The 15,688-nt window shown below is 34.5% G+C and overlaps 1 long non-coding RNA gene across 1 annotated transcript; it reads right to left on the reverse strand.

The window, feature by feature from the left end:
• Positions 1 to 8,121: 8,121 nt before the first annotated feature.
• LOC137003424 (uncharacterized) lies at positions 8,122 to 11,661 on the reverse strand. The gene is made up of 4 exons (XR_010891963.1): positions 11,374 to 11,661; positions 10,251 to 10,279; positions 10,048 to 10,118; positions 8,122 to 8,772 (listed from the first exon to the last, which is right to left on the reverse strand). It is a non-coding gene; the product is annotated as an uncharacterized lncRNA (long non-coding RNA).
• Between the last annotated feature and the right edge of the window lie 4,027 nt (positions 11,662 to 15,688).

Raw genomic sequence — 15,688 nt, forward strand, 5'->3', positions numbered from 1 at the left:
CATAGGTTGAGCATAGCCAATAACAAACATAGATCACAATAAAATAAACTGACAAAAAAAAAAAAAAAAAAAAAAAATAATAATAATAAATAAATAAATATATATATATAATAAAATAAGTCAAAAGGGGCTTAATTTTAAAATAATTTATATCTGACTAACAGAGAAATCAATTTGAGGGCTTTTGTGTGTTTAACTAATTTTAAGGATTTGCACAAGAGTTTAAACTCATTCAGCCACTGGTTAAAGTTAGGACTAGATTTAAACCATCTGCACTTATGAATGAAAAATTTTCCAAGACATAACAAAAAATTACAAATAAACTCAAACTCTTTGTTTTCCAAAAAAATACCAAACCTAATTGTCTTTACAGTAAGGGAAGGGAGTTCAACCTCCCTAGACCGTAACCAGATTTGCATATCTCTCCAAAAAGGTTGCACCCTATCACAAAAAAAGAACACATGTTCTAAATTTTCTATATTTGTTTCACAAAAAACACAATTATTCACATCAAGATTAAATTTTAATCTTAAGAAATCATTGGTGGGATAAATCTCATTTAAAATTTTGAAATTCACTTCTTTCGCTTTAGGAGGGAGGGGAAAAGACAAATATTTTTTTCTTATTCTTTTAATTTCAGAGTTATCAAAATCCTTAAGTATATAATCCCGTTTAATTGGGTTTGGATAATAAGCATGTAAAATTAGTTTTCTAATGACTCTGTTTGTACATTTTTTATCACAAAAGTCACAACCTTCCAAGGAGAGCTGCCTTAATTGTGGGGAGACCTTGGAAAACAAAATGTCTTCTCTAACCATTAATTTTATAACAATTGGAATAGCTCTAATCATTCTATTATAAATATTAACTGAGCACTGCAGTTGGTATTTCTCACAAAATTCTCTGTACAATAACAAATTTCCATTAACATCTAAGAAATGGGCCACCGCCCAAATCCCTTTGCTTTTCCATTCCTCAAAATATACAGATTTTCTGCCAAACCTTATATATCTGTTGTTCCAAACTGGAGTGTTGTGAGGAGTGAAGTTATGTTTGAACAATAGTTTCCAATACAGCAACACTTGCTGATGAAAGGTTGAAAGTTTAACTGGTAGCGAGGTACACTCAAAATCACAACGTAAAAAAAATTGTATTCCGCCCAATTTGCTAAAAATTGCATTGGGGACAATAAACCAAAAGGAGTTACTATTTTGAACAAAGGATTTTAACCACTTCAATTTCAAAACCCCATTCATAACGTCAAAATCAATCGCATTCACACCACCTTCCTCATAATTTTTAATCATATCATCCTTTCTTATATAGTGACATTTATTCCTCCAAATAAAATTAAAATTCACCCTATTTATTAATTTAATCATTCGTGTCGATATGGGCAAGGAAAAGGCTGGGTAGATTAATCTAGACAAACAATCCATTTTAGACAAAAGAACTCTTCCAAAGATTGAAAGATCCCTCTGCAGCCATCTATTTAGTATAGATTTACATTTATCTATGTTATTCAACACATTTTTACTCTCTAGTGTTTCTTTATCTTTAGAAATAATTATCCCTAAATATTTAACTTCCCTCTTGATTTCTATATTAAATAATGACTGTAAGGGGAAGTCATGTAATGTTAACATTTCGCATTTTTTAAGATTCAAATGTAACCCAGAGGCTTTGGAAAACTGACTAACCGCATTTAAGGCTAGTGGAATTTGGTGTTCATTTTTTAAAAACAACGTTGTGTCGTCAGCAAACTGACTAATAATTATTTGCCTATTCAACACTGTTAAACCTTCAATACTATTATTTTTTATCAATATAGATAAAAGCTCTGCAACCATTATGAATAGCAGTGGTGAGCTACCACATCCTTGACGAATCCCCCTTTTAACTGGGAATCTTGTGCAGGTTCCATGACCAAGAGCTACCGAGCTATTTATTCCATTATATAACATTTCAATTAAACTTATAAATCTTGCTCCAAAACCAAAATGTTGCAAAGTTTTCAAAATAAATGGATGTTCAACCACATCGAATGCTTTGTAAAAATCTAAGAAAATAAGAAATCCACTCCCTTGAACCACATCACTATAGTCAATTAGATCTAACACCAATCTAATATTATTATGAATTGACCTTCCTCCCATAAACCCAGATTGTGTTTCACTAATTATAGTAGAAATACCCTTTTTAGCCTCGCAGCGATAGCCCCAGAAAAAATTTTATAATCTGTGTTAAGCAAAGTGATAGGCCTCAAATTGTCTAAAAATCTTTTATCTTTGCCACTTTTGGGAATCAATGTAATTAAGCCTTGTTTCATACTTTCTATCAGTTCTTTTCTTTCAATACATTCTAATAGGGAATTAAATAATAGTTTTCTTAGATCTCCCCAGAAAAATTTAAAAAAATTGTTAGAGAGCCCATCTGTCCCTGGGGATTTATTTAAAGGCATCCTCTCCACCACTGAATCCAATTCTTCAATCTTAAGATCTAAATCACATAAGACTTTAAACGAGCTCTCAATACGTGGAATATTATTTTGAATTTTAGCAAAAAAGAGATCTGACTCAACTGAGGAGAAATCTGAAGAATAAAGTTTTGAATAGAACTGGAACACTTCTTTTTCGATTCTTCTAAAATCTTTACATTCCTCATCTAGGATCAATAAAGTACTTATAGTATTTCTTTGTTGTCTGCTTTTTTCTAAATTACTAAAATATGAAGAGTTCTTTTCGCCTTCCTCAATCCACTTAGCGCGGGATCTTATATAAGCACCTTGCGCCTTCTCCAGATACAAATGATCTAATTTACATTGGAGCTCCATCACCTTCTCCTTTTCATAATTATTTAAAATTGGTTTGTTACAACACTGACTTATTTCACGAATTAAATTCTTTTCATATTCCCTTTTTTCTTTGTTTAGTTTCTTAGAGAAAGTAATAGAAAATTCCCTAATTTTAAATTTAAGAAATTCCCATTTACTTATATTACAATCAAAAGAATTATCTCTCTCTATAGCCCTTATTAATTCTCTGATTTTATTGCAAAATTCTTCATTATGTAAAAGAAAGGCATTGAACTTCCAGTAACCTTTGTTTCTAAATTGCTTAAATTTAGGTTCTAAAACAAGATCTATAAAGCAATGATCTGTTAGTGGAGCTTTAGACATTGTAGATTGTGAAGTATATTTTAAAATGTTGTCACTGACCATCCAATAATCAATTCTAGACTTACTCTCCCCATTAGGCTTAAACCATGAAAAGCCTTCAACTTCAGGATTTAAATATCTCCAAACATCATTCAAATTGTTTTCTGTTTTCAAAAAATCCACACTAATATTAAACCGCCCTTTGTCGAGTCTAGGAGGCCACCGATCTTTCCATTCATCTGGAACCATATTCCAGTCCCCTCCAACTAAAACATTATCTGATGGGTACAAAACTTTGGTTTCTGAAATTATCATTGAAATATCTTCAACTAATTTTTTATTTTGGGCTGCATTATTAAAGCCATAAATATTAATTAAAATAAAAAAAAGAACATCAATTTTGAGTACCACCATCAACCAGTGACCGCTTTCATCAGCTTTATAAGTGATGACTTCTCCAGGACATTTATTGAAGCATATTGCCACTCCTCCAGAACGATTTGAACCATGACTAAAAAATATCTTGTCGCCCCATTGATTAGTCCAAAAAGAAGCATCTAAATCTGAAGAATGAGTCTCTTGTAGAAACACACAGTTAGCCTTTTGCCCTTTACAAAATAAAAAAAACAGCTTTTCTTTTAACAATGTCCTTTAAGCCCCTAACATTCAGTGAACTAAAAATAATTTTGTCCTTAATCATCAACGTTAAAACAAAACAAAAACACAGATGAAGAGAACTAGTAAAACACCAATTGAACTACTACTAATAACTCAGTCTCTGTGTGAACCGAAGCCTTAGATAGCGCTCCCATGTCCCATTGAAAAGTTACCAACTACCTGACAATTCGAAACGTATCACTTCATCCGTCAACCTCGATCCGTCGTCCATCTATGAAACCGTATGGACCACGAAAAAAAGCAAGTTTTCCTGCCCGCCTTGCTTGATCGATTTGAGGCCACAGCTTTCGTCGGTCTTCCAAATCCTCCCTTGGAAGCATCTCGGCGAATCGAACTCCTTCCGTCTTGCAGATAAGAGAAGTTTTTGTGCGACGCCAGATTTCATCTTTCACCCGCCTTTGAGTGAACAGCACGATGACATTTCTGTTTTTATTGTCCATTCTTCTTCCCAGCCTATGGACGATGTCAACGGCCTCATCCATTTTTGCGTTCATCTCCGGTGCAATTTTACAGAGTAACTGGATGACATGTGATCTGATATCTTCATCTTTTTTCTCTTCTATGCCTTTGATACGGAGACACCACCTCATTCTGTATCTTTCTTGTTCTCTCACTCTCTCTTTAAGATCACAGTTGTCTTTGCGCAAATGTTCATTTTGTGTCTCCAAGTCCTTTACTCTTTTCTTGCATTCATTTACCTCTTCCGTGTTGAACTGAATCGCCTTCGTTAAGCTTGCAATCATTGCGCTACTTTGCTTGGCTTGTTCACTCAAATCCGCCAACTTCTCGTCCACCCTCTTTTCCAAATTTAAAATTGCATCCAGAATGGTTTCGTTAGAAATCTCATTCTTCTCTTTTTCAGCTGCTGACTTAACCCTCTTTTCTGCCGGAGTTTTACATGGCGTAGAAGGAAGGGAGCCATTACCTCGTTCTCTTTTATTTAGCACAGTAACCTCCATCGCGTAATCGTGCTCCGCTTCTCTGGCCTCGTCTTTCTTTTCGATATTAGGTGACAGATCTTTTCCTTTGGGGTCTAATTTCAACTTGGCAGGTTTAATCAGTTTTTGTGCAGACATCTTGACATAAGCTGTTAGAAATACTCACTTTAATTAAACTTTTGGGAACAACTATCACGAGCCTCGGAAAACACGACTGCTCAACCCGCCATCTTAGCACCGCCTCCAGTATCAGACTCACATTCTGCCTAGAATATGAGTATGACGAAGTCAGGCTAACTGCTCGCACAACCGCGGTTGATTTCATTTTCCGGGTTGCGACCGTTGCTGGAGCGGCTGAGATTATACAGTACGAGAGCGACCTCTAGAGGCGAAATAAAAACTATTACTGATGCCTCGTATAGTTTGTTTTGACACGTGACGTGAGGCTGCGCCATGTACAGAGCGGGACACTTCAAAAACAGATTTAAAATTTTAATTAGTGGAGAACGGTAACGTTAGTATGTTTGCCGTCGAGGCTGAGAGGATGCTAACATTAGTAGCATCTCAAGTGGTTAAAACAATGTGACAAAAAAAAACTGTTTAATATCACGATTGTTACTATTCATTTGCATTAGTTTATATCCATTTGTTCGCTGTTATGCATTCATTATCCAGTGAAGTTGCATATTTAAACTGTATCCTCATCATGCAGTGACAGAAACATTTATCAGAAATGTATTCAATTTCAGGGGCCGCATTTTCTCTTAAAAACCAATTCACAAAGCTGCTGAGACAAACTTTTACTAAGGAATTGACCTCGTTGCTATGCAGTATACACACAGTGATTGGCTGATGGGGGAGGAGTCAGCGATTTAATCATAGAAATATTGTAGAATGAGGTGTCATGTTTCCACATTAAAATAAAGGTTTTAAAATACAATTGTCAAATAAATATTTTTTAATAAAAATGTTGCCATAGTCAAATTAAAATGTTGGCATAAAGGTTTTAAAATAGGCTAAGTGTCACTAATTAAACTAGTATATACAATTAATTGTCCACCTCTTGGATGTCTGTATCTCAAGAGATTGTAGAATTGTAAATTCTACAATCTAAAAGAGATTGTAAACAAAGTTTGGGAGAAACACATTCGAACAGTTTTTCTAATCAGCTCGAGAGAGGAGTAATATATACACAGACGAAAGTCGAGTCGTCTATAGTTACTTCGACAGTTTTCTGCATCCCTCCGCCACCCCACTCTTCACTTTCGGCCTGGGGATACGGGGATAACTTTGGGTTTGGGCTAAATTCCAAGCTCGGAGCACTCAATCCCCTTGGACAGCACAACAAATACGCTTATAATATATATATATATATTTTTTTTTTTTTTTTTTTTTTTTACTCCATTCAATCATTTGTAAGTGTGAATTTCGTAATCGAACTTGGTAATCGACAATATTTATTTTTTTTTATTTTTTTTGCGTCTCATCGTAGATTCAAATTTATAAATAAAAATGTATTGCATTTATGAAGAAAAGGTCCAGCACCCAAGGCTCTATTGCTATTGCCTCAATGGTGTACAGTGTCTTTGGGTGGATTAGGACTGTTTGTGATTTGGTCTTAGTAACTTAGGAGTCCTCTTGACTACTCCTAACGTTTGACAGATTTTAGGAGCTACTTTTAGCGCTAAAATGCTTTGTGAAATACTCTTAGAGCAAAAATTTACACTGTAAAAAATTTGGAGTAGGATTTACTTGAAAAAAGCTTGGACATTTTTTTCACTCAGAAAAGGCTAGTAAATTTACAAAAAATTGCCAAGTAAAAGCCTAAACATAATTATTAGTAGCTTTAATTAGACAATTTTAAGTTAAGTTTACTTGGGAATTCCCAGTAAATTTTATTGACTCTTTGTTTGTAAATTTTACTTAAGTAATGCTTATAAATGTATTAGGATTTATTGCATTTCTTTTACTTAAGAGTCCTAGTTATCTTTCTTAGTTATCCCGAGTAACCTTTACTTCAAATATTATTTAAACATTACTTAATATAATTTGTGATGTATTACTACTGATGTTTTCAGTAAAAACAACACTAACAGACATTTTCCTTGAGTATTTTTATTTGAATTAAACTCTTCAAAAAACAGATTAAACAAAGGCAATGATAAAACAAATGGACAAAAATGAATGGACACATTCATTAAGATTAACTGCTGTCGGCCAAAAACATGGCCAAAGTGGTTCAGCATCTTTATCCTATCACAGATGTTTCAATGTGTTTAACAGAGCTCAACAATTTAACGTGAGATGCTTAACTGTGATCTTACATACAACACTTACTTATTCATTACACTGCATTACAATGTTTCTTTGAAACAGTACAGTATAGTACAAACTTAATTTAAAATAACAAACCTTTTTAGAGACTTGCTGAACAAATGAGCAAATACAAAAAGTGTAAGTGTCAAACAAAATGGCCAACTAGCAGACTTTTTGCAGATACTTTTGATGAAATCCAAGAGTTTCTGAACCACACATTGGCAGCAATGTCATTGCACCTTTCGACATCCAGAAAGGTAATTGAAAACATTGTTAAAATAGTCAATGTGACTGCAGTGGTTCAACCTCTATGTTATGAAGCTACGAGAGTACTTTTTGTGTGCAAAAACAAAACAAAAATAATGACTTTATTGAACAATCTGAACCGTTGTCATACATAGTGAACTCAGTGCAGGCTTCCTTGTTTATGTCCGAACAGCAACTCAGTATTGGCCGAAGCTGAACACATAAGCAGAATGACGCAGGAAATGGCCACTAATGAACAGGCACTTGGACGTAAACGAGTCGTTATTTTTGTTTAGTTTTTGTGCACAAAAATTATTTTCATCACTTCATAACATAAGGGTTGAACCACAGTGGTCACGTTGACTATTTTAAAAATATTTAACTACCTTTCTGGACATCAAACGATGCAATGACATTTCTGCCAATGTGTGGATCAGATACCCTCAGATTTCATCAAAAAATATCTTAATTTGTGTTCCAAAGATAAACGAAGGTCTTGCGGGTGTGGAACGACATGAGGGTGAGTAATTAATGAGAGAAATTTAATTTTGGGGTGAGCTAACCCTTTAAAGCATCCAGCCCAAGAAAGATTTTTGAAATACTTCAAATGTGTTTCTCAGATTTGGGGGTTAGTTTAAAGGGTAAGTTCACCCAAATATGAAATTTCTCTCATTAAGTACTCACCCTCATGTCATTCCACACCCATACGACCTTCGTTCATCTTCCGAGGGTTTTCTGAAGCACACATAGGCAGCAATGTCATTGCACCTTTTGAGGTCTGGAAAAATAGTAAAAACATCGTTAAAATAGTCAACATGATTACAGTGGTTCAACCTTCATGTTATGAAGTAACAAGAATACTTTTTGTACACAAAAACAAAACAAAAATAAAGACTTAAATCAACAATTTGAACCATTGTCATAGGTAGAGACAATGCAGGCTTCCATGTTTACGTCCATATGCCGAATAAGTAATGGCCGAAGCTGAACATGTGAGCGGCACAACACATGGGTTTGATGCTGACGCAGGAGGCGGCTAATAAAATGAGCCGGCATCCAGACGTAAACATGGAATCCTGCACTGAGTTCACTAGGTATGAAATGGTTCAAATTGTTGAATGAATATGTTTTGTTTTTGTGCACAAAAAGTATACCTCTCTCTTCAAAATATTACGGTTGAACCACTGTAGTCACAATCACTATTTTAACTATGTATTTACTATTTATCCAGACCTCAAAAGGGCCAATGACATTGCTGCCAATGTGTGGTTCAGAAAGCTCTCAGATTTAATCAGAGTAAAACAACACCTTAGTTCCCTCAATGACGATAACGATGTCAGCTGTGTTGGCATCTTCCTCTCCTGCAGTGCTGCCCAGTTCAATGATCTTCGTTACATGACTGGTGAAGCAATCTTTAATCATGTCTCTGCTGACATCCTGTCAAATACACAAATAAATGCAAAGTGGTTATAATACTGTACAGTAAGTTGAATGTTCTCTTTAATTTTATGTGATAAGTGCCACACACAGAGATTTGGTCTCGACATCATTAAAGGTGATAGAGAGGATTTTTTCGTCGACTGAGAATCCAAAGACTGTTAGTGAGTTTTTGAAATGAGCGCATGCGTAAGAACAAAGGAACGCCTCCCAAAACTCGTGCACGAGTATTGGAACACGAGTGTTTACCACCGGCATTCGCTGTGTTGTGTTAGTGGATTCATTATGTCGGACTCACCGCAGGTAACTCATAATCTGCAGTTGTTACTCCTGTCTCCGGACAAAAACATTGCATGCGGCGCCTGTGGAGTGTGGAAAGTTACTGGAGCGCGCAGCCGCTCTCGTCTCTCACAAGGAACGTCATGGCAGTGATTGACAAGCCAGAGGGCCAATCGTTTACGCGATTGGCTGATGTTTTTAAGGCCCTACCTCGTGCACAGATGATGTATATTAATATTATTACTTTCAGTGCACCTAATAAATAGTCTTTATCAGTTAGTAAAGACAGTCTCAAGTAATATTGCAAAAATGTATAAAACAAAACATCCTCTTTAGCACCTTTAAATCTGTAATTACATGAAGAAAGAGGGAAAAGGGACTATGACAGACTAAATCCAGAAGAGCTGTATCTGCAAGTCGATTAGAAAATACCTGCAAAGCTACAGTACTGTAAAAGGTTTTAGGCACTTGTGTAAAAATTCTGTAAAGTGAGGATGCCTTTAAAATGCTTTCATAAATTGATTTTCATTTACCTTCTATTGATTAAATCAATATTTGGTGTGATCACCCTTTGCACTTAAAACAGTTTTTGGCCTAGTACACTTGATATTGTTTTTCAGATAGCTTTGCATGTTTTTTTTTTTTTACATTTTGCAGACATTGCCACAGTTTTTCTTAATTTACGCATTTATTCTCAGCTTCATTTCTTTCTTCATGTTATAATAGACAGACTCAATGATGGTGAGACCAGATCTTCTGTGGAGCACCAACTGTTGTCAGACTCCCTGTGCATACAAAAATCTCACTGGATTATTAAAAATAATGGCAAAATAAATGTTTAGGAATGTAAACTGATATTTTATGCCAAACTAAAGCACAAAGATATAAAAAGTAAAAAAAAATTTGGGGGGATGAAAATACTAATGTGCCCTAGACTTCTGCAGTACTGTACATATGCTAAGTCAAAACAAAATTTGAATTAATCTATTAATGTACCTGGTAGGCTTCAATGAGCTCCTCAGATGATTCTCCCAGCAAATAACAGCATCTCGCTTATCTTCAACTTGCTGTTAAAAATAAAAGTAAATTGCAGTGAACATTAACAGCCATCTACATACAACTATATACATGTCCTGGCAGAGTGAATACTGCAAGCTTAATCAGTGTTGCATAGGCTGTAAGAAGTATTGCCAACTTACCTTGCATGAGCTTGAACGGTGAGTGCAATCTGTGGAACATATGTTAGAAATGTTAATGTCAGAAATAGATTTCTTTTAATAAAATTTGAATAAATATACTTGATTTGAAATTTGAACAGTTAATTTATTTAGGAAAAACTGCATTCAAGTAAGTAGCCTATCAACAATACATTTTCAATCATCTGGTAGAGTCAAAGGAATAGTTCACCCAAAAATGAAAATTATGTCATAATTTACTCACCCTCAAGATGTTCCAAACCTGTATGAATTTCTTTATTCTGAACACATAAGAAGATATTTTGAAAATTTTTGATAACCAAACAATTGATGGACCCCATTGACTTCTGTAGTATTTATTTATTTTTTTTCATATGGAAGTCAATGGGGTCCATCAACTGTTTGGTTAACGTTACCCATGTTCTTCAAAATATCTTTTGTGTTCAGCAGAAGAAAGACATGTATGCAGGTTTGGCACAACTTGAGGGTGAAGAAATTTTATTTTTGGGTGAACTATCCCTTTAAGGCTGTCTGAACACATACACTAGAAAATGTATCACTATTGTATAGCTTCAATAGGGAGTATAATCTCTGTTTTACTTGATTGATATGCATCAAATGCTTATCTATTTTATAAATAAGACAAAGCAGTGTAGTTGATGTGGATTAATGGGGTATTAGTGGTTTTCTCAGTCGCGTTTAAAGTTAATGGCCACCCATCTCAGGGCTCGGGTATCATTCCGGGTTCGTAAATTTGACTTCCGATGCTGTACATGTCCAGTTTCTAATTAGAAAACTTGTATTTATAATTCAGATAGCACATGAGGACACAATTATTTATTCACACAGATGAATAAACAGACGCCCTTCTATTGGCATTTGTCGCGCCGCTCTCGTCCGGCAAAGTTTATTTTAAACTTCACTGTAAAATACAAGTCAGTTGTTTTCGACACATATGCCGTTTGCTAATAACGGATGTTTGTGCTAATCGGTTCTTTAGCAAACTCAACTCTGTCGACTATAACAGTTAATGCGTTAACTCTTTAACCACCCGAACTGCAGACAGCCTAATTGCTCTATACTTCTCTGGAAACATAACTAAATAAACAAATATTTTATAACTTACCGTGTAAAAATCAAATCGTCCTTCCAGGAAATTTTCCGTTGCTTTCCTCTTCCTCTGCGCGCCACTTCGGGGACCAAGAGCGCATGCGCATAGATTGCCTTGCTTCGTGGAGTAAGTTTTACTTGCGTTTGTCATTTTTTTGCATTAGTTCATTTTACGACAAGATACTAAGTAAATATTACTTGGGGATTTCCATTTACATTTACTTATGTATTTAAGCACAATAAAATAAAACGAAACCTCAAGTAGTTTATTGAATTAAACATGACATTCTGAAGTAAAAAGACAAAATAGGATTTGTTTGTAAAATATACTTAAATTATGCTATCTTTATTTACAAGTTCAAAAAATCATTTTTTACAGTGTAGGACTCCTAAAATTAGGACTGACACGCCCATTATTTTTAAGAGTTTCTCCTAAATCGGCAAGTAAGTTTTAAGCATGACTGTTATGAAATAGTAGCAATTTACAATATGAGTCCATTTGTAAATTAAAAGGTTAATAAGTATTGTATATTAATAAGTATTGTATAAGTATTGTATAAATATTGTTTAAGTAATAAGTATTGTTCATTGTTAATTTCGACATTTACATTTTCACATTTTAAAGTTGTCTCTTACATTAGTTATAGTGCACTATGAATTAACATGAACAATCAATGTATAATTAAAATATTAGTATTTTTTATATTTAAAAATTACAATAAACATTTAGCCATTTTTTAATTCAAAGAAAAATGTAAGAAAGAGTTAAAACTGAACATAATTATGCTGCTCAAACTGTGTATAGAACAAATTTTAATAATATTTTTTACTCCTTTTGTATTTTACATTTACTTGCACTTTTACTTTCAATACTCAAGTACGTTTAATATCACAAAAAATACTTTTCTTACTTAAGTACAAAAAATAACACATACTTTGAAACTCCTACTCAAGTAACATTCTAAACAGTGACTTTGACTTCTACCAAAGTCATTTTCAGGTAAGATATCTATACTTTTACTCAAGTATGGTTTTCGAGTACTTTATACACCACTGCATTATATACATGTGTGTAGGTCTGATGGGGGTGTGTTTACTGGCTGTTTGTTCATTTCTGGTTGTCCCTCAGGAGATGGCAAGATGATACAAATCTTGCAGCTATATTGGAACATTTGGCTTCTTCGCCAAGAATGTAACATAGTTTTTGAATTGGGCTACAGGTGTTAAATTGGGGAAATATTTTATTAATTTTGGGGTATTAGTGGTCTCTGATATCTTGGTATTTTGGGCATTCTGTGAGGAAGGATGCAGTGTGAGCAGAGTCTGTCCTCACGGGAGAGCCAGGTCTATCTGCGCCGGCCTGTCTCTATGGTCAGACTGTGCTCGCTGAGTCTGTACATCGTCAGTGTTTTCCTGAGTTTCGCATCACTCGCTGTGCTCAGGTAGTTTGCAATAGTGTATTCTCGATTTAGTGCCGAATAACATTCTAGTTTGTGTTGGTTTTTGATAGTGTTTGTCTAATGGGTGATGTGTTTGTCTTTTTCTGTGTTTATAATTTGTGTAAGCTGAAAGTGTGTGAGTCCTGAGGCTGGCAGATCTCTGCGGGTGTGAGGTAAGTCAGTCTCAGCACTAGCTGGCACAGGGGACTCTTACTTATGCTCAGCTGTTGGTGTTTTAGGGCTTTGTAATGGTATGTGTTGGGGTCGATTGTTTTTAAGTGTTTCCAGAATTTTATGGCTCTTTTTTGGATGTTTAGAAGGAGAGGGTATTGGCCTAATTCTGCCCTGCATCCATTGTTTGGCATCTTTCTTTGGACTTTGAGTATTCTTTTACAGAATTCTAAATGTAGAATTTCATCGGATTTAACCCTTGTGCGGTCTTCGTTTGGGGGTTGCACTCGTGGTCTTCGGGGTCTCTGGAGACCCCAGGCAACAAAATGTAATTTTGTAACAATATAATATATATTTTTAAAAACGATGTAATTTTACTCTGTTTTTACTCGACATTTGTGCAGTTTTTGGAGGATTTTTATATAAATAAATTTATATAAATAAATTAAAAAATATTTTTTAAATAGGTTTTTATGCAAAAGCAGCTTTTTATATAAAATTTACTTTATAAAAGGCCCAGATTTCTAACTTTCATTCATGGGAATAACATGGATAATTTGACATGGTTTAGTGTAAGATTTTTGCCCATCTTTTGGAAAATGCAGTTTTCTATCATTTTTACCAGTAGATGGCTGCAGAGCTCCACTATTTGCTATGTGTGTCTTTTCACAAGTTTTTTTTTTCAGTTGGATTCACATCTAAATGTTATGAAATCACAGTTATAACAATAAAAATTACTTTTTGTCAAACTTCTGAAAAGACATCTTTCAGTCATTCAAATAGCACATAGCAAATAGAGGAGCTCTGCAGCCATCTACTGGTAAAAGTGATCGTTTTTTTACTTTTAAAACTGCATTTTTCAAAAGATGGGCAAAAATCTTACACTAAACCATGTCAAATTATCCATGTTCTCCACATGAATGAAAGTTAGAAATCTGGGCCTTTTATAAAGTGAATTTTACATAAAAAGCTGTTTATGCATAAAAGCCTATTTTAAAAAATATTTGTTTATTTATTTATATAAATTTAAAACATATCACGAATCATCCACAAATGTTGAGAAATAACATTAATAAACATAGTAAAATTACATTGGTTATTAAAAAATATATTATTGTTACAAAATTAAATTTTGTTGCCTGGGGTCTCCAGAGACCCCGAAGACCACGAGTGTAACTTTTTATATATCATTCCATTTTTTATTTTTATTTTTTATTTGTAGATCTTAAATGTGTTAACCACCGTACAAAGTCTCAAGCCATTTGGACAAAGAGAACTTTTTTTATTTTTTATTTGAGCAAACGTTGTTTGGGGTCTCGAAAGACCCCGAAGACCGCACAAGGGTTAAGACATCAAATTTTTTAGAAGGACCCCACACTTCACTGCCATATAAAACAATAGTTTCAATTATAGATTTAAAAATTTTGAGCCAAATTTGGATTGGGATGTAAATTTCAATTGATCTTTTAATGGTATAGAAAGCCCTTTAAGCTTTCTCTTTGAGTTCATTTACAGCCAAAGTGAAGTTACCTGTTGGAGTTATTTTCAGGCCAAGGTAAGTGTATGTTTTTGTGCTTTCAGTGGTTCTGTCTGATAGTGTGAATGTGTGTGTTGGTCCCTAAAATCTGGAGCGTTTCTGGAACATCATGATTCTAGTTTTTGGAGGTTGACTGTCAGGCCCAGGACTGACAGTAATCCTCCGGCAGATTCTGAAGCCCCTCTTTAGTGGGTGACAGGAGCACCAGGTCATCTGCACAGAGAAGACACTATATTTCTGTGTCGTGTGTTTCCAAGTTTAACCGCACATTGGATGGCTGTGTACATTGATTTGATCAAATCATCTCTCTCTCTATCTGTCTGTCTGTCTATCTGTCTATTCATTCATCCTTCCTTATAGTTCTGGAGAAATGTTTTCAGCAAATGTGCCTTATCTATTAGGGACAACTAAGTTTGTATGTAAATTGATATAAATGTTTTGTTTTTAAGATGTTTAAATTAAAAACAATACAAAACAAACAAAGAAAACATATAATGGAAGTGATCATAACAATTTAGGTTAGTAAGAAATGTTATTTTTCACTGATAGTGGGAAGTAAAGTTTGGAGACAGAGATGTGGCAGTCTCAGATGCTGCTTGTTCCTGCAATTTTACTTCATTCTGCTGGTGGCTCTAATGCTGCTGGTAGTCACTCTAATCTGAACTGTTTTGGCTTGTTTGAGTTCTGTGTAAAACTGTGATTAATTTAATAATTTGTTTTTCAGAGGCCCAGTTTGTGGATAGGAACTTTGCCATGCTTATTCAAAGGGTTAAGGTTGTGATGGCAATAGCAGATGAGTTAAAAAATAAAGACATGATACATGATGAAACATATTCAGAGATCAGAGCAGAAGAAACCAACCAGGGTAAAATGAGAAAGCTGTTTGAAGCTCTGCATTCTGGAGGAGACAGAGTGAAAAAGGACTTTTATTATGCACTGAAAAATCATGAACCATTCCTCTTCAAAGACCTGGGTAAGAGAATCTACAGTCGGTATTAATTTGAGATTATAAACTCAAATCTATCTGTATAGGTGGTCTAATATGACCTTTCCTTTGTTGATGGTAATAGGTGGTGTAACAAGTGAAAACAAATATGAGGTGGACGAGGTGTACTGAAATCAAACAATAACCACCTTTGTGAGCAAACGTTTCATTTTTTATAGGTTGATGATATTCTGTCATT

The sequence above is a fragment of the Chanodichthys erythropterus genome, chromosome 16 (assembly GCF_024489055.1).
Source record: "Chanodichthys erythropterus isolate Z2021 chromosome 16, ASM2448905v1, whole genome shotgun sequence".
In the NCBI taxonomy this organism is placed as follows: domain Eukaryota; kingdom Metazoa; phylum Chordata; class Actinopteri; order Cypriniformes; family Xenocyprididae; genus Chanodichthys; species Chanodichthys erythropterus.